Source organism: Ochotona princeps, chromosome X (assembly GCF_030435755.1).
Source record: "Ochotona princeps isolate mOchPri1 chromosome X, mOchPri1.hap1, whole genome shotgun sequence".
Classification (NCBI taxonomy): domain Eukaryota; kingdom Metazoa; phylum Chordata; class Mammalia; order Lagomorpha; family Ochotonidae; genus Ochotona; species Ochotona princeps.
Genome location: NC_080865.1, coordinates 39,618,027 through 39,640,310, shown reverse-complemented (window position 1 = coordinate 39,640,310; position 22,284 = coordinate 39,618,027).

The following is a 22,284-nucleotide window of genomic DNA, read 5'->3' as shown; positions in this document are numbered from 1 at the left end:
TTAGGGTTTGTGTGAGGGTTATTATTAGGGTTAGTGTTAGGTTTACGGTCAGGATTAGGATGCGGGTTAGGGCTGGTGTAATTATTTGGATTACGGTGAGGGTTGGGGTTCAGGTAGGTTTAGGGTTAATGTTAATTTTGGGGTTAGGGTTTGTGTTAGGGTTAGGGTTAGTGTTGGTGTAAGCATTTGGGTGTCGGTAGTGTTTAGGGTTAGCGTTAGGGTTAGAGTTAGGTTTAGGGTTAGGGTTCGTGTTAGGGTTAGGGTTAGGGTTTGCGTTAGGGTTAGGGTTAGGGATGGTTTAAGCATTAGGGTTATGCTTCAGGTTAGGGTTAGGGTTTGTGTTATGGTTTGGGTTAGGATTAGGGTTTTGGTTAGTGTTAGGTTTCAGGTTAGGTTTAGGGTTTGTGTAAGCATTAGGTTCAGGGTTAGGGTTAGGTTTTGTGCCAGTGTTAGGGTTAGGGTAAGGGTTAGTGTTCTGGTTATGGTTGGTGTAATCATTTGGATTACTGTGGGGATAAGGGTTCCAGGTAGGTATAGCGTCAATGTTAGTTTTAGGGTTAGGGTTTGTGTTACGGTTAAGGTTAGGGCTAGGGTTTGTGTTACGTTTAGGGTTAGGGTTTGTGTAACCAATAGGTTTAGGTTTAGGGTTAGGGTTAGGGCTAGGGTTAGGGCTAGGGTTAGGGCTAGGCTTAGGGTTAGGTTTAGGGTTAGGGTTAGGGTTTGTGTAACCAATAGGTTTAGGTTTAGGGTTAGGGTTAGGGCTAGGGTTAGGGCTAGGCTTAGGGTTAGGTTTAGGGTTAGGGTTAGGGTTAGGGTTAGGTTTTGGTTTGGGTTAGGGTTAGGTAATTGATTGTGTTAGCGTTAGGGTTAGGGTTTGTGTTCGGGTTAGGGTTAGGGTAAGTTTTTTCGGTTAGGGTTAGGGTTAGGTTTAAGGTTAGGGTTAGTGTTAGTGTAAGCATTAGGTTTAGGGTTAGGTTTAGGGTTTGTGACAGGTTTAGGGTTAGGGTTAGTGTTAGTGTTAGGGTTATGGTTAGGGTTAAGGTTAGGCTGAGTGTTAGGTTTAGGGTTAGGGTAAGGGTTAGGATAAGAGTTCGGGTTAGGGTTAGGGTTTGATTTAGGGTTAGTGATAGGCTTAGGGTTAGAGAGCATTAGGGTTAGGATTATGCTTGGTGTAAGCCTTTGGGTTATGGTTAAGGTTACGGCTTCATGTAGGCTTAGTGTTAGGGTTTGAGTTAGGGAGAGTGTTAGGCTTAGGGTTATGTTCACTGTCATGGTTAGGGTTCGTGTTAGGTCAGTTTATCATTTGCATTAAGGTGGGGTTTAGGTTTAGAGGTAGGTTTGTGGTTAATGTTAGGGTAAAGGTTATGGTTGTGTTACGGTGAGTGTTAGGGTTAGGGTTTGTGTTACGCTTAGGGTTAGAATTGGTGTAAGCATTAGGGTTTGGGTTAGTGTTAGGGTTAGGCGAACAGTCAGGGTTAGGGTTCGGGTTAGCGTTAGAATTATGGTTGGGGTAGCATTAGGGTTAGGGTTACGGTTAATTTTAGGGTTCATGTTAGATTGAGGGATAGGGTTAAGGTTATGGTTAGAGTTTGGGTTAGCGTTAGGGTTTGTGTAAGCATTAGGGTTAGAGTTAGCATTAGAATTTGTGTCAGGGTTATGATTAGCATTAGGGTTATGGTTTGTGTTAGGGTTAGGGTTAGGTTTAGGGTTTGTGTTAGGGTTGGTGTAAGCATTATGGTTAGAGCTACGTTTTGGGTTAGTGTTTGTGTTAGGGTTAGGGTTATGGTTGGTGTAAGCATTAGGTTTAGGGTTAGGGTTAGTGTTAGTGTTAGGATTACGGTAAGGGTTAGGGTTCAGGTTAGGGTTAGATTACGGTTTGTGTTAGTGTTATGGTTAGGGTTTGTGTTATGGTTAGCCTTAGCGTTCGTGTAAAATTAGGAGTTGGGTTCGTGTTAGAGTTAGGGTTAGGATTATGGTCCTGTTTATGGTTATGGTTATGGTTAGGTTTTGTATTAGGTTTAGTGTTAGGTTTAGGATTAGGTTTAGGGTTGGTGTAGGCATTAGGGTTAGTTTTGCAGTTAGCTTTGTGGTTGTGTTAGGGCTAGGATTATGGTTAGTTTTAGGCTTTGTGTAAACATTAGTTTTTGGGTATGCTTAGGTTTTGGGTGTGTTAGGGTTAGGGTTGGGCTTAGGGGTAGACAGTGTTCGGGTTAGGGTTAGTGTTGCTGTAAGCATTTGGGTTAGGATTGGGGTTAGTGTTAGGTTTAGGATTAGGGTTAGGGTTGGTGTAATCATTATGTTTAGGGTTAGGGTTGGGGTTAGTGTTAATGTTAGGATTAGGGTTAGGGTTTTTGTTAGGTTTCGTGTTCGGTTTTGGGTTCGGGTTTGCATTAGGGTTGGTCTAAGTCTTAGGGTTAGGATTATGGTTAGGGTTAGGTTTAAGGTTAGGGTTAAGGTCAGGGTTAGGGTTCAGGTAAGTGTTAGAGTTAGGGGTGGTGTGAGAGTTCGGGTAATGGTTACTGTTAGGGTACGGGTTAGGGTTAGGTTTGGTGTAAGCATTAGTGTTAGGGTTAGGGTTAGGGTTTGTATTATGGTTACAGATAGGGTTAGTGTTAGGGTTAGGGTTACGGTTGGTGTAAGCATTAGGGTTAGGGTTAGCGTTATGGTTTGTGTTAGGGTTAAGGTTATGGTTAGGGTTAGGGTTGGTGTAATCTTTAGGGTTATGGTTAGGGTTATTTTTAGGGTGTGTGTTAGGGTTAAGGTTGCGCTTAGGGGTAGACAGTGTTAGGGTTTGGGCTAATGTTGGTGTAAGGATTTGTGTTAGGATTGGGGTTAGTTTTAGGGTTAGAGTTTGTGTTACGGTTAGGGTTAGTGTTAGGGTAAGAGTTAGGGAGTGTTTGGATTAGGGTTAGGGTTGGTGTAAGCATTTCAGTTACCCTTGGGGTTAGGGTTTCTGGTAGGATTTGGGTTAGGGATAGGGTAGTTTTCGGGTTTGTGTTAGAGTTAGGGTTAGAGTAAGGGTTAGGGTAAGGGTTAGGATTAGGGTTAGGGTTGGTGTAAGCATTAGGTTAGGGTTAGGTTAAGTTTAGGGTTAGGGTTTGTGTCAGGGTTAGGGTTAGGGTTTGGTTTATGCTTTGTGTTATGTTTTGGGTTAGGGTTAGGGTTTGTGTTAGGGTTAGGTTTAGGGTTAGGGGTACGATCCGGGTTAGGGTTCGCATTAGCGTTACATTTAGGGTTGGTGCAAGCATTAAGGTTTGGGTTACGGTTAGGGTTAGGGTTTGTGTTAGGGTTAGGGATAGGGTTAGGGGTAGGGTTGGTATAAGCATCAGGGTTAGGGCTAAGGTTTGGGTTATTGTTAGGTTTACGGTCAGGGTTAGTACTCGGGTTAGGGTTAGGGTTTCTGTTAGGGTTAGGTTAAGTATTGGTGCTAGGGTTGGTGTAAGCCTTTGAGTTACGGTTCGGGTTAGGGTTCAAGGTAGGATTTAGGTTAGGTTTAGGGTACGGTGTTTGTTTGTGTTAGGGTTAGTGTTAGGGTTACGGTTAGGGTCAGGGTTAGGGTAAGGGTTTGTGTCAGGGTTACGTTTAGGGTTAGTTTTAGGGTTAGGGTTAGGGTTGGTGTGAGCATTAGGTTTAGGGTTAGGGTTAGGGTTGGTGTTAGATTTAGGGTTAGGATTAGGGTTAGGGTTAGTGTTAGGGTTTGTGTTAGGTTCAGGGCTAGGGTTCGGGTTAGTGGTAGAGTTAGGGTTGGTGTGAGCAATAGTGTTTGTGATAAGGTTAGGGTTAGGGTTTGTGTTAGGGTTGGTGAAAGCGTGAGGGTTAGGGTTAGGATTAGGTTTGTGTTAGGGTTAGGGTTACGGTTAGAGTTAGGGTTAGTTTTAGGGTTAGGGTTGGTGTAGGCATTACGTTTAGGATTAGGGTTAGAGTTTTTTGTCAGGTTTAGGGTTAGGGTTAGGATTAGGGTTTGTGTCAGGTTTAGGATTAGGGTTAGGGTTTATGGTTTGTGTTAGGGTTAGGGTTAGTGTTAGGGTTTTTTTAGGGTTGCTGTAAGCATTAGAGTTTGGTTTATGGTTAGGTTAATGTTAGGGTTAGGGTTACGGTCAGCGTCAGCATTCTGGTTAGCGTGTAAGCTTTTGAGTTACCGTTGGGGTTAGGGTTCCAGGTAGGATTTGGGTTAGAGTTAGGGTAGGGTTCGGGTTTGTGTTAGGGTTAGTGTAGGGTTACGATTAGGGTAAGGGTAAGGTTAGGATTAGGTTTAGGGTTAGGTTTAGGGTTAGGGTTAGGCTTAGTTTTAGGGTTAGGGTTAGAGTTGGTGTAAGCATTAGGTTTAGGGTTAGGGTTAAAGTTGGTGTTAGGTTTAGGGTTACTGTTAGGGTTTTGGTTAAGGTTGGTGTAAGCATTAGGTTTAGGGTTAGGGTTAGTGTTAGTGTTAGGGTTAGGGTTAGTTTTAGGATTACGGTCAGGGTTAGGATTCGGATTAGGTTTAGTAGTCGGGTTTGTAGTACGGTTAGGGTTTGTGTTAGCGTTAGGTTTAGCATTGGTATATGCATAGTTTTAGGGTTAATGTTAGAGTTAGGGTTAGGATTACCGTCCGGGTTAGGGTTTGGCTTATGGTTTGCTTTAGTGTTAGAGTTAGGGTTAGGGTAAGTGTTGGTGTACGCATTAGGGTTAGGCTTATGGTTAGGTTTATGGTGTGTGTTAGGTTTAGGATTGGACTTAGGTGTAGAGAGTGTTAGTGTTAGGATTAGTGTTGGTGTAAGAATATGGGTTAAGATTGGGGTTAGGGTTAGGGTTGATGTAAGCATTAAGTTTAGGGTTACGGTTAGGGTTTGTGTCAGGGTTAGGGTTAGGGTTAGGGTGAGGGTTTGTGTTAGGGTTAGGGGTAGGGTTAAGGTTTGTGTCAGGGTTAGGGTTATGTTTAGTGTAGGGTTTTTGTTAGGGTTAGGGTTAGGTTTAGGATTTGTGTTAGGGTAAGGGTTAGGGTTGGTGTAAGCATTAGGGTTAGGCTTAGGGTTAGGATTAGGGTTGTTGTAATCATTACGTTTAGGATTAGGGTTAGGGTTAGGATTAGTGTTAGGGGTACGTCAGGGTTAAGGTTCAGGTTAGAGGTAGAATTAGGGTTGGCTTAAGCATTAGTGTTAGAATTAAGGTTAGGTTTAGGCTTTGTGTTAGGGTTAGGGTTAGGGTTAGGGTTAGGGTTAGGGTTAGGGCTAGGGCTGGTGTTAGGGTTAGGGTTAGGGTTTGTGTAAGCATTAGGGTTAGGGTTAGGGTTAGGTTAGGGTTAGGCTTTGTGTTACGGTTTGGGTTAGGTTGAGTGTGAGGTTTAGATTAAGTTTAGGGTCATTTTTAGGGTTAGTGTTAGGTTTAGGGTTCGGCTTAGTAGTAGAGAGTGTTAGGGTTAGGGATAGTGTTGGTGTAAGCATTTGGGTTACGATTGGGGTTATGGTTTGGGTTAGGGTTTGTGTTACGGCTAGGATTAGCGTTAGGGTTAGGGTTAGGTTTAGAGTTAGGAAGTGTTTGGGTTAGGGTTGGTGTAAGCATTTGAGTTACGTTTGTGGTTAGGGTTCCAGGTAGGTTTTTGGTTACGGTTATAGTAAGGTTCGGGTTAGTGTTAGGGTTAGCGTTAGGGTTAGGGTTAGGGTTTGGGTTGGTGTAAGCAATAGGTTCAGGGTTAGGGTTAGGGTTTGTGTCAGGGTTAGTGTTAGGGTTTGTTTTAGAGTTCTTGTAAGCATTTGAGTTACGGTTGGGGTTAGGTCCAGGTAGGTTTTCGGTTAGGCTTAGGGTAGGTTTCGGGTTTGTGTTAGGGTTATGGTTACGGTTAGGGTTAGGGTTAGGGTGTTTGTTAGGGTTAGGGTTAGGCTTAGGGGTAGAGAGTGTTAGGGTTATGGTTAGTGTTGATGTAAGCATTTGGGTTAAGATTGGGGTTAGCGTTAGGCTTAGGGTTTGTGTTAGGTTTAGCGTTAGGGTTAGTGTTAGTGTTAGGGTTTCTGTTAGAGTTAGGGTTAGGGTGGTGTAAGCATTAGGATTAAGGTTAGGGTTAGGGTTAGGGTTTGTGTCAGGGTTACTGTTTGGGTTAGGGTTATGGTTAAGTTTAGGGTTAGGGTTAGGGTTGATGTAAACATTAGGTTTAGGTTTAGGGTTAGGGTTAGGGTTAGGGTTTTTCTCAGGGTTCAGTTTGCGCTAGCGTTAGTTTTTGTGTTAGTGTTGAGGTAAGTATTAGGGTTACGGTTAGGGTTAGTTTTAGGGTTAGGGATACGTTCAGAGTTAGGGTTTTGGTTGGGTTTAGAGTTAGGGTTGGTTTAAGCATTAGGGTTAGGTTTACTGTTAGGGTTAGGGTTAGTGTTAGGGTTGGTGTGAGCATTAGTGTTAAGGTTAGGGTAAGGGTTTGTGTTAGGGTTAGGGTTAGGGTAAGGGTTAATGTTAGGGTTGGTGTAAGCATTAGGGTTACTGTTAGCGTTACTGTTATGGTTTGTGTTAGGGTTAAGATTATAGTTAGGGTTAGTGTTGGTGTAAGCTTTAGGGTTGGGTTAGGTTTAGGGTGTGTGTTTTGGTTAGGGTTGGGCTTAGGGGTAGAGACTATTCGGGTTAGGGTTAGGGTTGGTGTAAGCATTTGTGTTAGGATTGGGGTTAAGTTTAGGGTTAGGATTTGTGTTACGGTTAGGGTTAGGGTTATTGTTAGAGTTAGGGAGTATTTGGGTTAGGGTTAGGGTTGGTGTAAGCCTTTGAGTTACGGTTGGGATTAGGGTTCCGGTAGGATTTGGTTTAGGTTTAGGGTAGGATTCGGGTTTGTGTTAGGGTTAGTGTTAGGGTTACGGTTAGGATAAGGGTTAGGGTAAGGTTAGGGTTAGGTTTAGAGTTGCGGTTAGGTTTAGTTTTAGGACTAGGGTTAGGGTTGTTTTAAGCATAAGGTTTAGGGTTAGGGTTTGTGTTAGGTTTACGGTTAGGGTTAAAGATTGGGTTAGTGTTAGGTTTTCTGTTAGGGTCAGTGCTAGGGTTCGGGTTAGTGGTATAGTTAGTGTTGGTGTGAGCAATAGGATTAGGGTTACGGTTAGGGTTAGCGTTTGTGTTAGGGATGGTGAAAGCATGAGGGTTACGATTAGGGATAGGGTTTGTGTTAGGGTTAGGGTAATGGTTGGTGTAAGCGTTAGTTTTAGGGTTAGGGTTAGGGTTTGTGCTAAGGTTAGGGTTAGGGTTAGTTTTAAATTTAAGGTTGGCGTAAGCATTAGGGTTAGGGTTAGGGTTTGGTTTAGGGTGTGTTAGGGTTAGGGTTTTACCTACGTGTCGAGAGTGTTAGTGATAGGGTAAGGGTTGGTGCAAAAATTTGGGTTAAGATTGGGGTTAGTGTTATGGTTAGGGTTTGTTTTTTGGTTAGGATTATGGTTAGGTTTAGGTTTTTTATTAGGGTTAGGGTTAGGGTTTGTGTAAGCATTAGGGTTAGGGTTAGGGTTAGGGTTATGGATAGGGTTAGAGTTTGTGTTACTGTTAGGGTTAGTGTTATCGTTAGGGTTAGGCTTAGATTTAGGTTTATGGTTAGGGTTGGTGTAATCATTAGGTTTAGGGTTAGGGTTAGGGCTTGTGTCAGTGTTAGGGTTAGGGTTAGTGTTAGGTTTTGATTTAGGGTTAGGGTTGGGGTTTGTGTTTGGGTTAGCGTTAGGTTTAGGTTTAGGGTTAGGTTTAGGGTTAGGGTTAGGTTAGGGTTAGGGTTAGGGTTTTTGTAAGGGGTAGGATTAAATTTAGGGTTAGGTTTAGGGTTGGTGTTAGGGTTAGGGTTTGTGTTAGGGTTAGGGTTAGGGTTTGGGGTGGTGTAAGCAATAGGTTTAGGGTTAGGGGTAGGTTTTGTGTCAGGGATAGTGTTAGGGTTAGGGTTAGAGTTCTTGTAAACATTTGAGTTACGGTTGGGGTTAGGGTTCCAGGTAGGATTTGGGTTAGGATTTGTGCTAAGGTTAGGTTAGTGTTAGGGTTAGGGTTTGTGTTAGGGTTAGGTTTTGTGTTAGGGTTAAGTTAGGGTTAGGGTTTTTGTCAGGGTTAGGGTTAGGGTTACCTTTCGTGTTTGTGTTAGGTTTAGGGTTAGGGTTAGTGTTTGTGTTAGGGTTAGGTTTAGGGTTAGGGATACGCTCAGTGTTAGGGTTCGGGTTTGCGTTACATTTAGGGTTGGTTCAAGCTTTAATGTTTGGGTTATGGTTAGGGTTAGGGTTTGTGTTAGGGTTAGGAATACGGTTAGGGTTAGTGTTAGGTTTGGTGTAAGCAATAGGTTTAGGGTTAGGGGTAGGTCTGTGTCAGGGATAGTATTAGGGTTAGGGTTAGAGTTCTTGTAAACATTTGAGTTACGGTTGGGGTTAGGGTTCCAGGTAGGATTTGGGTTAGGATTTGGGTTAGGGTTAGGTTAGTGTTAGGGTTAGGGTTTGTGTTAGGGTTAGGGTTAGGGTTAGGTACTGTGTTAGGGTTAAGTTAGGGTTAGGGTTTTTGTCAGGGTTAGGGTAAGGGTTACCTTTAGGGTTTGTGTTAGGTTTAGGGTTAGGGTTAGTGTTTGTGTTAGGGTTAGGTTTAGGGTTAGGGATACGCTCAGTGTTAGGGTTCGGGTTTGCGTTACATTTAGGGTTGGTTCAAGCTTTAATGTTTGGGTTATGGTTAGGGTTAGGGTTTGTGTTAGGGTTAGGAATACGGTTAGTGTTAGTGTTAGGTTTGGTGTAAGCAATAGGTTTAGGGTTAGGGGTAGGTCTGTGTCAGGGATAGTGTTAGGGTTAGTGTTAGAGTTCTTGTAAACATTTGAGTTACGGTTGGGGTTAGGGTTCCAGGTAGGATTTGGTTTAGGATTTGGGTTAGGGTTAGGTTAGTATTAGGGTTAGGGTTTGTGTTAGGGTTAGGGTGAGGGTTAGGTACTGTGTTAGGGTTAAGTTAGGGTTAGGGTTTGTGTCAGGGTTAGGGATAGTGTTAGGGTTTGTGTTAGGTTTAGGGTTAGGGTTAGTGTTTGTGTTAGGGTTAGGTTTAGGGTTAGGGATACGCTCAGTGTTAGGGTTCGGGTTTGCGTTACATTTAGGGTTGGTGCAAACTTTAATGTTTGGGTTATGGTTAGGGTTAGGGTTTGTGTTAGGGTTAGGAATACGGTTAGGGTTAGTGTTAGGTTTGGTGTAAGCATTAAGTTTAGGGCTAGGGTTAGTGTTATTGTTACGGTAACTTTTTGGGTTAGGATTCGGGTTAAGGTTAGAGTTAGGGTTTGTGTTACGCTTAGAGTTAGGTTTTGGGTTAGTGTTGTTGTAAGAAGTATGTTTAGGGTTAGTGTTAAGGTTAGGGTTAGGGTTAGGGTTATGGTTTTGGTTAGGGTTAGCGTTATTGTTTGTGTTAGGGTTAGGGTTAGGGTTGTGGTTAGTGTTAGGGTTGGTTTAAGCATTAGGGTTGGGGTTAGGGTTAGCGTTATGGTTTGTTTTAGGGTTAGGATTATGGTTAGGGTTAGGGTTGGTGTAAGCTTTAGGGTTAGGGTTAGGATTAGTTTTAGTGTGTGTGTTAGGGTTAGGGCTGGGCTTAGGAATACAGAGTATTACGGTTAGGGTTAGTGTTGATGTAAGCATTTGTGTTAGGATTGGGGTTAAGTTTAGGGTTAGGGTTTGTGTTACGGTTAGGGTTAGGGTTAGAGTTAGGGAGTGTTTGGGTTAGGGTTAGGGTTGGTGTAAGCCTTTGAGTTACAGTTAGGGATATTGTTCCAGGTAGGATTTGTGTTAGGGTTAGGGTATGGTTCGGGTTAGTGTTATTGTTAGGGTTAGGGTTTGTGTCAGGTTTAGGTCTAGGGTTGGGTGTTTGGTTTGTTTTAGGTTTAGGGTTAGGGTTAGGGTTAGAGATACGGTCAGGTTTAGGGTTCGGGCCAGCGTTAGAGTTAGCGTTGGTGTAAGCATTAGGGTTAGGGGTACGTTTTGGGTTAGGGTTTGTGTTAGGGTTAGGTTAGGGTTGGGGTAAGCATTAGGATTAGTGTTAGGTTTAATGTTAGGGTTAGGGTTAGGGTTATGGTTAGGTTTAGGGTTAGGGTTAGGGTTTGTGTTAGGGTTAGGTTTAGGGTTAGGGTTTGTGTTAGGGTTAAGATTAGGGTTAGGGTTAGGGTTTGTGTTAGGGTTAGGGTTAGGGTTATTGTTAGGGTTAGGGTTTGTGTTAGGGTTAGGGTTAGGTTTAGGGTGGTGTAAGCATTAGTTTTAGGGTTATGTTTAGGTTTTGTGTTAGGGTTAGGGTTAGGGTTGGTGTAAGCATTAGTTTGAGGGTTAGGGTTAGGTTTAGGGTTGGTGTAAGCATTAGTTTTAGGGTGAGGGTTAGGGTTGTTGCTAGGGTTAGGTTTAGGGTTAGTTTCAGTTTTAGGGTTAGGGTTAGGGTTTGGATTAGGGTGTGTTAGGGTTAGGGTTTTACCTACGTGTAGAGAGTGTTAGTGTTAGGGTTAGGGTTTGTTTTTCGGTTATGATTAGGGTTAGGTTTAGGTTTTTTATTAGGGTTAGGGTTAGGGTTTGTGTAAGTATTAGGGTTAGGATTACGGTTACGGTTATGGATAGGGTTAGATTTTGTGTTATGGTTAGGGTTAGGGTTATCATTAGGGATAGGGTTAGATTTAGGTTTAGGGTTAGGGTTGGTGTAATCATTAGGTTTTGGGTTAGGGTGAGGGTTTGTGTCAGTGTTACGGTTAGGGTTAGGGTTAGTGTTAGGTTTTGATTTAAGGTTAGGGTTAGGGTTTGTGATGGGCTTAGGTTTAGGTTTAGGGTTAGGGTTAGGTTTAAGGTTAGGGTTTGGTTAGGGTTAGGGTTATGGTTAGGGTTTTTGTTAGGGGTAAGGTTAGAGTTAGGGTTAGGTTTAGGGTTTGGGTTATGGTTAGGGTTAGGGTCTGTGTTAGGGTTAGGGTTAGGTTTAGGATTAGTGTTGATGTAAGCATTAGGTTTACGGTTAGTGTTAGGGTTTGTTTCAGGGTTAGGGTTAGGGTTAGGGTTTTTGTTAGGGTTAGGGTTAGCTTAAGGTTTGTGTCAGGGTTAAGGTTACGGTTATTGTTAGGGTTTTTATATAGTTAGGTTTAGGTTTAGGATTGGGGTTATTGTTAGTGTGAGTGTTTGAGTAAGCATTAGGGTTAGGCTTAGGGTTAGGATTAGGGTTGGTTTAAGCATTAGGTTTAGGGTAATGGTTAGAGTTAGGATTAGGGTTAGGGGTTCTTCAGGTCAAGGTTCGGGTTAGCAGTAGTTAGGTTAAGGGTTTAAGCATTAGTGTTAGGGTTAATTTAGGTTAGGGTTAGGCTTTGTGTTAGGGTTAGGGTTAGGGTTAGGATTAGGGTTAGGGTTGGTGTGAGTATTAGGTTTAGAGTTAGGGTTAGAGTTAGGGTTTGGGTTTGTGTGATCATTAGGGTTAGGGTTAGGTTTTGTGTTAGGGTTAGGTTTACGTTTCAGGTTAGGGTTAGGGCTAGGGTTCGTGTTAGGGTTGGTGTAAGCCTTTGAGTTACAGTTAGGGCTAGGGTTCCAGGTAGGATTTGTGTTAGGGTTAGGGTATGGTTCGTGTTTGGTTCGGGTTAGTGTTATTTTTAGGGTAAGTTTGTGTTAGGTTTAGGATCAGGGTTAGTGTTAGGTTTAAGGTTACGGTTAGTGTTAGGGTTTGGGTTAGGGTTAGGGTTAGGGTTTGTGTTATGGTTAGGGTTAGTGTTAGGGTTAGGTTTTGGGTTAGGGTTAGGGTTAGGGTTACATTTAGTGTTTGTGTTTGGGTTTGGTTTAGGGTTACGGTTAGGGTTAGGGTTTGTGTTAGGGTTAGGGTTAGGGTTAGTGTTAATGTAAGCATTAGGTTTAAGCTTAGGGTTAGGGTTTGTGTCAGGGTTCGGTTAGTGTCAGGGATTTTGCTAGGTTTAGATTTAGGTTTAGGGTTTGTGTCAGGGTTAGGTTTAGGTTTAGGGTTAGGGTTTGTGTCAGGGTTATTAGTAGGGTTATTGTTAGGGTTTGGGTCATGGTTAAGGTTAGGGTTAGGGTTAGCGTTTGTGTTAGGGTTAGGGTTAGGTTAGTTTTAGCGGTACGGTCAGGTTTAGGGTTCATGTTAGCGTTACATTCAGCGTTGGTGTAAGCATTAATGTTTGTTTTACACTTTGGTTTAGGGTTTGTGTTAGGGTCAGGGATATGGTTAGGGTTAGGTTTAGGGTTGGTGTAAGCATTAGGTTTATGGTTAGTGTTATTGTTAGGGTTAGGTCAGGGTTAGGATTCGGGTTAAGGTTAGAGTTAATGTTTGTGTTAGGGTTAGGGTTAGGGTTAGGTTTCGGGTTAGGGGTGTGTTAGGGTTGCTGTAAGCATTAGTGCTATGGTTAGGGTTAGGGTTTGTGTTATGGTTAGGGTTAGGGTTAGGTTTAGTGTTAGAGTTAGTGTTGGTGTAGGCATTAGTTTTAGGGTTACGTTTCAGGTTTTTGTTAGGTTAAGTTTATGGTTACATTTAGGGTTAGGGTTGGTGTAGCCATTAGTTTAGTGTTACGGTTACGGTTTGTGTCAGGATTAGGTTTATGGTTAGGGTTAGGGTTTGTGTTAGGGTTAGGTTTATCGTTAGGGTTTGTGTTAGGTTTGGTGTAAGCATTACGGTTACGGTTAATGTTAGTGTTAGTGTTAGGGTTTGTGTTAGGGTTCGGATTATGGTTGGTGTAAGCATTAGGTTTAGGGTTAGGCTTAGGTTGAGGGTGTTTGTTAGGGGTAGGGTTGGGATTAGGGGTAGAGAGTGTTAGGGTTATGGTTAGTGTTGGTGTAAGCATTTGTGTTGGTATTGTGGTTAGTGTTAAGGTTCGGGTTTGTGTTAGTGTTAGGTTTAGGGTTATGGTTAGGGTTAGGGTAACGGTTAGGTTAAGGGTTATGGTAAGGGTTAATGTTAGGGTTAGGGTTAGGTTTAGGGTTAGGTTTGGTGTAAGCATTAGTTTAGGGTTAGGGTTCGTGTTTGGTTTAGGATTAGGGTTAGGGTTAGGTTTAGGGTCTGTATCAGGGTTAGGTTTAGGTTTAAGGTTAGGGTTTGTGTTAGGGTTTGGGTTAGGTTTAGGGTTTGTGTTAGGGTTAGGGTTAGGGTTGGTGTAAGCATTAGGTTTAGGGTTAGGGATCGGCTTTGGGTTTGTGTTAGGGTTAGGTTAGGGTTAGGGTTGCTGTAAGCTTTAGGTTAAGTGTTAGGGTTAGGGTTTGTGTCAGAGTTAGGGATAGAGTTATTGTTATGGTTTGTGTTCGGTTTATGGTTAGGGTTTGTGTTAGGGTTGGTGTAAGCATTAGGGTTACGGTCACGGTTAGGGTTCTAGGTAGGGTTTTGATTAGGTTTTGGTTTAGGATTAGGGTTAGGGTTTGTGTTGGGGTTAGCCTTAGCTTTGGTGTAAGCATTAGGTTTATTGTTAGGGTTAGAGTTAGGGTTAGAGTTACGGTCCATGTTTGGGTTTGGGTTAGGGTTAGGGTTAGGGTGGTTTAGGGTAAGGGTTTGTGTTATGGTTATGGTTAGGGTTAATGTAAGCATTAGGGTTAGACTTAGGGTTAGAGTTAGGGTTGGTGTAAGCATTAGGTTTAGGGTTATTGTTAGGGTTAGGGTACTTTCAGGGTTTAGGATTCGGGTGAGGGTACGGGTTAGGGTTTGTATTAGGGGTAGGGTTATGGTTTGTGTTGGGGTTAGGGTTAGCGTTGGTGTAAGCATTAGGTTTTGGGTTAGGGTAACATTTATGGTTTGGATTACGGTGTGGTTTATGGTTTAGAGCTAGCGTTTTGGTTTGAGTTAGAGTTTTGGTTAGGCATTTTTTTAGGGTTAGGTTTAGTGTTTGTGTGTGTTAAGGTTAGTGTTGCTGTAAGCATTTGGGTTACAATTGGGGTTAGGGTTGGGGTTAGGGTTAGGGATTGTGTTAGGTTTAGGGTTAGGTTTGGTGTAGGCATTAGGTTTAGGGTTAGAGTTTTGGTTTACGTCAGGGTTAGCGTTAGGGTTAGGGTTTTTGTTAGGGTTAGGGTTAGGATGTGGGTTAGGGTTCCGGTTAGAGTTAGAGTGAGGGTTGGTGTAAGAATTAGGGTTAGGTCTAGGGTTAGGGTTCGAGTTTGTGTTAGGGTTGTTCTAAGCATTAGGGTTAGGGTTAGAGTTGGTGTAAGCATTAGGGTTAGTGAAAGTGTTAGGGTTAGGGTTAGAGAAAATTTCAGGGTTATGATTCGGGTTAGGGTTAGGGTTTGTGTTATGGTTACGGTTACGGTTAGGGTTTGTGTTAGGGTTAGGGTTAGCGTTGGTGTAAGCATTAGGTTTAGGGTTATGGTTAGGGTTTGGGTCAGGGTTAGGGTTAGGTTTAGGGTTTGTGTTAGGGTTAGTGTTGGCGTTGGTGTAAGCATTAGGTTTAGGGTTAGGGTTAAGGTTTGTGTCAGGGTTAGGGTTAGGGTTAGGGTTATGTTAGGCTTAGGGTTAGGCTTAGGGTTTCTGTTAGGGTAGGAGTAAGCATTAGGGTTAGGGTTAGAGTTACAGTTAATGTTAGAGTTAGGGTTAGGGTCAGTGTTAGGGTTCGGGTTCCGGTTAGCGTTAGGGTTGGTGTAAGCATTTGGGTTAGGTTTAGGGTTAGGGTAGGGTTTGTGTTACGCTTGGTTAAAGCATTAGGTATAGGGTTAGGTTTATGGTTTTTGTTATGGTTAGAGTTAGGTTTAAGGTTGGTGTAAGCAGTAGGGTTAGGGTTTTGGTTAGGGTTAGTGTTAGGATTAGGGGTACGGACAGTGTTAGGGTTAGGGTTAGCGTTAGAGTTAGGGTTGGTGTAAGCATTAGGGTGAAGGTTAGGGTTAGTTGTAGGGTTTGTTTTAGGATTAGGTTTTTGGTTAGGGTGAGATTGAGGTTGATGGTTAGGGTTAGTTTTTGTGTAATCATTAGGTTTAGGGTTAGGTTTAGGGTGTGTGTTAGGGTTAGGGTTGGTCTTAGGGGTAGACAGTGTTAAGGTTTAGGGTTAGTGTTGGTGTAAGCATTTGAGTTACTATTGAGGTTAGGGTTAGGGTTAAGTTTCGTATTGTGTTAGCGTTAGGGTTAGGTTTATGGTTTGTGTTAGTGATAGGTTTATGGTCAAGGTTAGTGTTTGGGTTAGGTTTAGAGTTAGGGTTGGTGTAAGCATTAGGATTAATGTTACGTGTTTGGGTTAGAGTTAAGGTTAGGGTTATGGTCAGGGTTAGGGTTTGAGTTAGGGTTAGATTGGTTTGGTGTAAGCATTAGTGTTAGAGTTAGGGTTGGTGTTAGGGTTTGTGTTAGGGTTAGGGTTAGGGTTGGTGTAAGAATTTGTTTTAGGTTAGGTTTAGGTTTTGTGTAAGGGTTAGGGTTAGGGTTAGGGTTTGTGTTGGTGAGGGTTAGGGTTAGTGTTACGGTTTAGGGTTTTGTTAGGGTTGGTTCAAGCATTAGGTTTACGGTTATGGTTCTTGTAAGCATTTGAGTTACGATTGGGGTTAGGGTTCCAGGTAGGTTTTCGGTTAGGCTTAGGGTAGGTTTCGGGTTTGTGTTAGGGTCAGGGTTAGGGTTAGGGTTAGGTTGTGTGTTAGGGTTAGGGTTAGGCTTAGGGGTAGAGAGTTTTAGGGTTATGGTTAGTGTTGATGTAAGCATTTGGGTTACGATTGGGGTTAGTGTTAGGCTTAGGGTTTGTGTAAGGTTTAGCGTTAGGGTTAGTGTTAGTGTTAGGTTTAGGGTTTGTGTTAGGTTTAGGGTGGTGTAAGCATTAGGATTAAGGTTAGGGTTAGGGTTACGGTTTGTGTCAGGGTTACTGTTTGGGTTAGGGTTATGGTTAAGTATAGGGTTAGGGTTAGGGTTCATGTAAACACTAGGTTTAGGGTTAGGGTTAGGGTTAGGGTTTTTCTCAAGGTTCAGTTTCCGTTAGCGTTAGTTTTTGTGTTAGTGTTGAGGTAAGTATTAGGGTTAGGGTTAGGGTTAGTTTTTAGGGTTTGGGATACGTTCAGCGTTAGGGTTTTGGTTGGGTTTATAGTTAGGGTTGGATTAAGCATTAGAGTTAGGTTTACTGTTAGGGTTAGGGTTAGTGTTACGGTTGGTGTGAGCATTAGTGTTAGGGTTAGGGTAAGTGTTTGTGTTAGGGTTAGGGTAACGGTTAATGTTAGGGTTGGTCTAAGCATTAGGGTTACGGTTAGCGTTAGTGTTATGGTTTGTGTTAGGGTTAAGATTATAGTTAGGGTTAGTGTTGGTGTAAGCTTTAGGGTTAGGGTTAGGTTTAGGGTGTGTGTTTTGGTTAGGGTTGGGCTTAGGGGTAGAGACTATTCAGGTTAGGGTTAGGGTTGATGTAAGCCTTTGTGTTAGGATTGGGGTTAGGTTTAGGGTTAGGATTTGTGTTACGGTTAGGGTTAGGGTTATGTTAGAGTTATGGAGTATTTGGGTTAGGGTTAGGGTTGGTGTAAGCCTTTGAGTTACGGTTGGGATTAGGGTTCCAGGTAGGATTTGGTTTAGGTTTAGGGTAGGGTTCGGGTTTGTGTTAGGGTTAATGTTAGGGTTACGGTTAGGATAAGGGTTAGGGTAAGGGTTAGGGTTAGGTTTAGGGTTGGGGTTAGGTTTAGTTTTAGGGCTAGGGTTAGGGTTGGTGTAAGCATTAAGTTTAGGGTTAGGGTTTGTGTTAGGTTTACGGTTAGGGTTAAAGTTTGCCTTAGTGTTAGGTTTTCAGTTAGGGTCAGTGCTAGGGTTTGGGTTAGCTGTATAGTTAGGGTTGGTGTGAGCAATAGGATTAGGGTTATGGTTAGGGTAGGGTTTATGTTAGGGATGGTGAAAGCATTAGTGTTAGGGTTAGGGTTAGGGTTTGTGTTAGGGTTAGGATTAGGGATGGTGTAAGCATTAGTTTTAGGGTTAGGGTTAGGGTTTGTGTTAGGGTTAGGGTTAGGGTTAGGGTTAGTTTTAGTTTTAAGGTTGGCGTAAGCATTAGGGAAGGGTTAGGGTTTGGTTTAGGGTGTGTTAGAGTTAGGGTTTTACCTACATGTAGAGAGTGTTAGTGTTACGGTAAGGGTTGGTGTAAGAATTTGGGTTAAGATTGGGGTTAGTGTTAGGGTTAGGGTTTGTTTTTCGGTTAGGATTAGGGTTAGGTTTAGGTTTTTTATTAGGGTTAGGGTTAGGGTTTGTGTAAGCATTAGGGTTAGGGTTAGGGTTAGGGTTATGGATAGGGTTAGAGAATGTGTTACGGTTAGGGTTAGAATTATCATTAGGGTTAGGGTTAGATTTAGGTTTATGGTTAGGGTTGGTGTAATCATTAGGTTTAGGGTTAGGGTTTGTGTCAGTGTTAGGTTTAGGGTTAGGCTTAGTGTTAGGTTTTGATTTAGGATAAGGGTTAGGGTTTGTGATGGGCTTAGGGTTAGGTTTAGGGTTAGGGTTAGGTTTAGGGTTAGGGTTAGGCTAGGGTTATGGTTAGGGTTTTTGTTAGGGTTTTTGTTAGGGGATAGAGTTAGAGTTAGGGTTAGGTTTGGGGTTTGTGTTAGGGTTAGGGTTTGTGTTAGGGTTTGGTTAGTGTTACGGTTAGGTTTTGTATTAGTGTTAGGGTTAGGGTTAGGTTTTGTGTTAGGGTTAAGTTAGGGTTAGGGTTTGTGTCAGGTTTAGGGTTAGGGTTAGGTTTAGGGTTTGTGTCAGGGTTAGGGTTAGGGTTAGTGTTTGTGTTAGGTTTAGGTTTAGGGTTAGGGATACGCTCAGTGTTAGGGTTCGGGTTAGCGTTACATTTAGGGTTGGTGCAAGCTTTAATGTTTGGCTTACGGTTAGGGTTAGGGTTTGTGTTAGGGTTAGGAATAGGGTTAGGGTTAGTGTTAGGGTTGGTGTAAGCATTAGGTTTAGGACTAGGGTTAGTGTTATTGTTAGGGTTACTTTTTGGGTTAGGATTCGGGTTAAGGTTAGAGTTAGGGTTTGTGTTAGGCTTAGGGTTAGGGTTAGGGTTCGTGTTGTTGTAAGAAGTAGGTTTAGGTTTAGGGTTAGGGTTAGGGTTAGGGTTATGGTCCTGGTTAGGGTTAGGGTTATTGTTTGTGTTACGGTTAGGTTTCGGGTTAGCGTTATGGTTTGTTTTAGGGTTAGGATTATGGTTAGGTTTAGGGTTGGTGTAAGCTATAGGGTTAGGGTTAGGATTAGGTTTAGTGTGTGTGTTAGGGTTAGGGTTGGGCTTAGGAATAGAGAGTATTAGGGTTAGGGTTAGTGTTGATGTAAGCATTTGTGTTAGGATTGGGGTTAAGTTTAGGGTTAGGGTTTGTGTTACGGTTAGGGTTAGGGTTAGAGTTAGGGGGTATTTAGGTTAGGGTTAGGGTTAGGGTGTGAGCCTTTGAGTTACGGTTAGGGCTAGGGTTCCAGGTAGGATTTGGGTTAGGGTTAGGGTATGGTTCGGGTTAGTGTTAGGCTTAGTGTTAGGGTTTGTGTCAGGTTTAGGGCTAGGGTTGGGTGTTTGGTTTATTTTAGGTTTAGGGTTAGGGTTAGGGTTAGGGATACGGTCAGGTTTAGGGTTTGGGTTAGCGTTAGAGTTAGCGTTGGTGTAAGCATTAGGGTTAGGGGTATGTTTTGGGTTAGGGTTTGTGTTAGGGTTAGGGTTAGGGTTGGGGTAAGCATTAGGTTTAGGGTTAGGGTTAGTGTTAGTGTTAGGGTTAGGATTATGGTTAGGTTTAGGGTTAGGTTTAGGGTTTGTGTTAGGGTTAGGTTTAGGTTTTGGGTTTATGTTAGGGTTAAGGTTAGGGTTAGGGTTAGGGTTTGTGTTAGGGTTAGTGTTAGTGTTAGTGTTAGGGTTAGGGTTTGTTTTAGGTTTAGTGTTAGGTTTAGGGTGGTGTAAGCATTAGTTTTAGTGTTAGGTTTATGGTTTGTGTTAGGGTTAGGGTTAGGGTTGGTGTAAGCATTAGTTTTAGCGTTAGGGTTAGGTTTGGTGTTAGGGTTAGCGTTAGAGTTAGTTTCAGTTTTAGGGTTGGCGTAAGCATTAGGGTTAGGGATAGGGTTTTGTTTAGGGTGTGTTAGGGTTAGGGTTTTACCTACGTGTAGAGAGTGTTAGTGTTAGGGTTAGGGTTTGTTTTTTGGTTAGGATTAGGGTTAGGTTAGGTTTTTTATTACGGTTAGGGTTAGGGTTTGTGTAAGCATTAGGGTTAGGATTAGGGTTAGGATTACGGATAGGGTTAGAGTTTGTGTTACGGTTAGGGTTAGGATTATCGTTAGGGTTCGGGTTAGATTAAGGTTTATGGTTAGGGTTGGTGTAATCATTAGGTTTAGGGTTAGGGTTAGGGTTTGTGTCAGTGTTAGGGTTAGGGTTAGGGTTAGGTTTTGATTTAGGGTTAGGTTTATGGTTTGTGTTGGGGTTAGGGTTAGGTTTAGGGTTAGGTTTAGGGTTAGGGTTAGTTTAGGGTTTTTGTTAGGGGTAAGGTTACAGTTAGGGTTTGGTTTAGGGTTTGGGTTAGGGTTAGGGTTTGTGTTAGGGTTATTGTTAGGGTTAGGATTAGTGTTGATGAAAGAATTAGGTTTACGGTTAGGGTTAGGGTTTGTTTCAGGGTTAGGGTTAGGATTTTTGTTAGGGTTAGGGTTAGCTTAAGGTTTGTGTCAGGGTTAGGGTTAAGGTTAGTGTTAGGTTTATATAGAGTTAGGGTTAGGTTTAGGGTTTGGGTTAGGGTTAGGGTGAGGGTTAGTGTAAGCATTAGGGTTAGGCTTATGGTTAGGATTTGGGTTGGTGTAAGCATTAGGTTTAGGGTAATGGTTAGAGTTAGGATTAGGGTTAGGGGTACGTCAGGGTCAAGGTTCGGGTTAGCAGTAGTTAGGTTAAGGGTTTAAGCATTAGTGTTAGGGTTAAGGTTAGGTTAGGGTTTGGCTTTCTGTTAGTGTTAGGGTTAGGATTAGGGTTAGGGTTGGTGTGAGTATTAGGTTTAGAGTTAGGGTTAGAATTAGGGTTTGGGTTTGTGTGAAGGTTAGGGTTAGGGTTAGGTTTTGTGTTAGGGTTAGGGTTAGGTTTCAGGTTAGGGTTAGTGGTAGGGTTCGTGTTAGGTTTGGTGTAAGCATTAGGATTAGGGTTAGGGTTAGGTTAGGGTTAGGCTTTGTGTTACGGTTAAGGTTAGGGTGAATGTGTCGTTTAGGTTAGGTTTAGGATTGGTGTAAGCATTAGGTTTAGGGTTATTTTTACTGTGTGTGTTACGTTTAGGTTTGGGCTTCGGAGTAGAGGGTGTTAGGGTTAGTGTTAGTATTGGTGTAAGCATTTGGGTTACGATTGGGGTTAGGGTTTTGGTTAGGGTATGTGTTACGGTTAGGGTTAGGGTTAGGGATAGGGTTAGATTTAGGAAGTGTTTGGGTTAGGGTTAGGGTTGTTGTAAGCATTTGAGTTACGGTTGTGGTTAGGGTTCCAGGTAGGTTTTGGTTTAGGGTTATACTTGGGTTCGGGTTTGTATTAGGGTTAGGGTTAAGTTTAGGTTTAGGGTTTGTGTTATGGTTAGGGTTAGGGTTAATGTTAATGTTAGAGTTAGGGAGTGTTTGGGTTAGAGTTAGGGTTGGTGTAAGCCTTTGAGTTACGGTTAGGGCTAGAGTTCCAGGTAGGATTTGGGTTAGGGTTAGGGTATGGTTCGGTTTGGTTCGGGTTAGTGTTATGGTTAGGGTAAGGGTAAGGGTTAGGGTAAGGGTTAGGGTTAGATTTAGATCTAGGGTTAGGGTTACATTTAGATTTAGGGTTAGGGTTGGTATAAGCATTACGTTTAGGATTAGGGTTAGGGTTTGTGTCAGGTTTAGCGTTAGGTTTAGTGTTAGGGTTTGTATCACGGTTAGGATTAGTGTTAGGGTTTATGGTTTGTGCTAGAATTAGGGTTAGGGTTAGAGTTTGTTTTAGGGTTGCTGTAAGCTAGGTTTAGGGTTATGGTTAGGGGTACGATCAGCGTCAGGGTTCTGGTTAGAGTTACAGTTAGGGTTGATGTAATATTAGGGTTAGGGTTACGGTTAGGGTTAGGGTTTCTGTTAGGGATAGGGTTAGGATTAGGGTTAGGGTTGGGTTAGCATTATGTTTAGGGTTATGTTTAGGGTTTGTGTCAGGGTTAGGGTTAGGGTTAAGGTTAGGGTTTGTGTAGGGTTAGGGTTAGGGTTAGGATTTGTGTTATGGTTAGGCTTAGGGTAGGTGTAAAATTAGGAGTAGGGTTAGGCTTAGAGTTACGGTTAGGGTTGTGGTCCAGGTTAAAGTTAGGGTTAGGGTTAGGTTTTGTATTAGGGTTAGTTTTACGGTTAGGATTAGGTTTAGGGTTGGTGTAATCATTAGAGTTAGGTTTACGGTTAGCGTTGTGGTTTGTGCTAGGGTTAGGATTATGGTTAGGGTTAGGTTTGGTGTAAGCATAGGGTTAGGGTTAGGTTTAGGGTGTGTGTTAGGGTTAGGGTTGGGCTTAGGGGTAGAGAGTGTTAGGGTTAGGGTTAGCGTTGGTGTAAGCATTTGGGTTAGGATTTAGGTAGGGTAAGGGTTAGGTTTAGGGTTAGGGTTAGGTTTAGGGTTTGTGTTAGGGTTAGGATTAGGGTTAGCGTTAGGTTTACAGTTAGGGTTAGTGATAGGGTTTGGGTTAGGGTTAGGGTTTGTGTCAGGGTTATTAGGAGGGTTATTGTTAGGGTTTGTGTCAGGGTTAGGGTTAGGGTTAGGGTTAGGGTTTGTGTTAGGGTTAGGTTTAGGTTTAGTGTTAGGGTTAGGGTTAGAGTTAGGGTTAGGGTTACGTTTAGTGTTTGTGTTAAGGTTTGGTTTAGGGTTAGGTTTAGTGTTAGGGTTTTTGTTAGGGTTAGTGTTAAGTTTAGGGTTAGTATTAATGTAAGCATTAGGTTTAGGCTGAGGGTTAGGGTTTGTGTCAGGGTTCGGTTAGTGTCAGGGATTTTGTTAGGGTTAGGTTTAGGTTTAGGGTTTGTGTCAGTGTTAGGGTTAGGTTTAGGGTTAGGGTTTGTGTTAGGGTTAGGGTTAGGCTTAGGGTTGGTGTAAGCATTAGGTTTAGGTTTAGGGTTAGGGTTGGTGTCAGGGTTATTAGTAGGGTTATTGTTAGGGTTTGGGTCAGGGTAAGGGTTAGGGTTAGGGTTAGGGTTTGGGTTATTGTTTGGTTTAGGGTTGGTGTAAGCATTACGGTTAGGGTTAGGGTTAGAGTTTGTGTTAGGGTTAGGGTTAGGTTAGGTTTAGGGGTACGGTCAGGTTTAATGTTCATTTTAGCGTTACAGTCAGCGTTGGTGTAAGCATTAATGTTTGGGTTACGCTGTGGTTTAGGCTTTGTATTACGGTTAGGGATACGGTTAGGGTTAGGTTTAGGGTTGGTGTAAGCATTAGGTTTCTGGTTAGGGTTAGTGCTATTGTTAGGGTTATGGTCAGGGTTATGATTCGGGTTAAGGTTAGAGTTAGGGTTTGTGTTGGGGTTA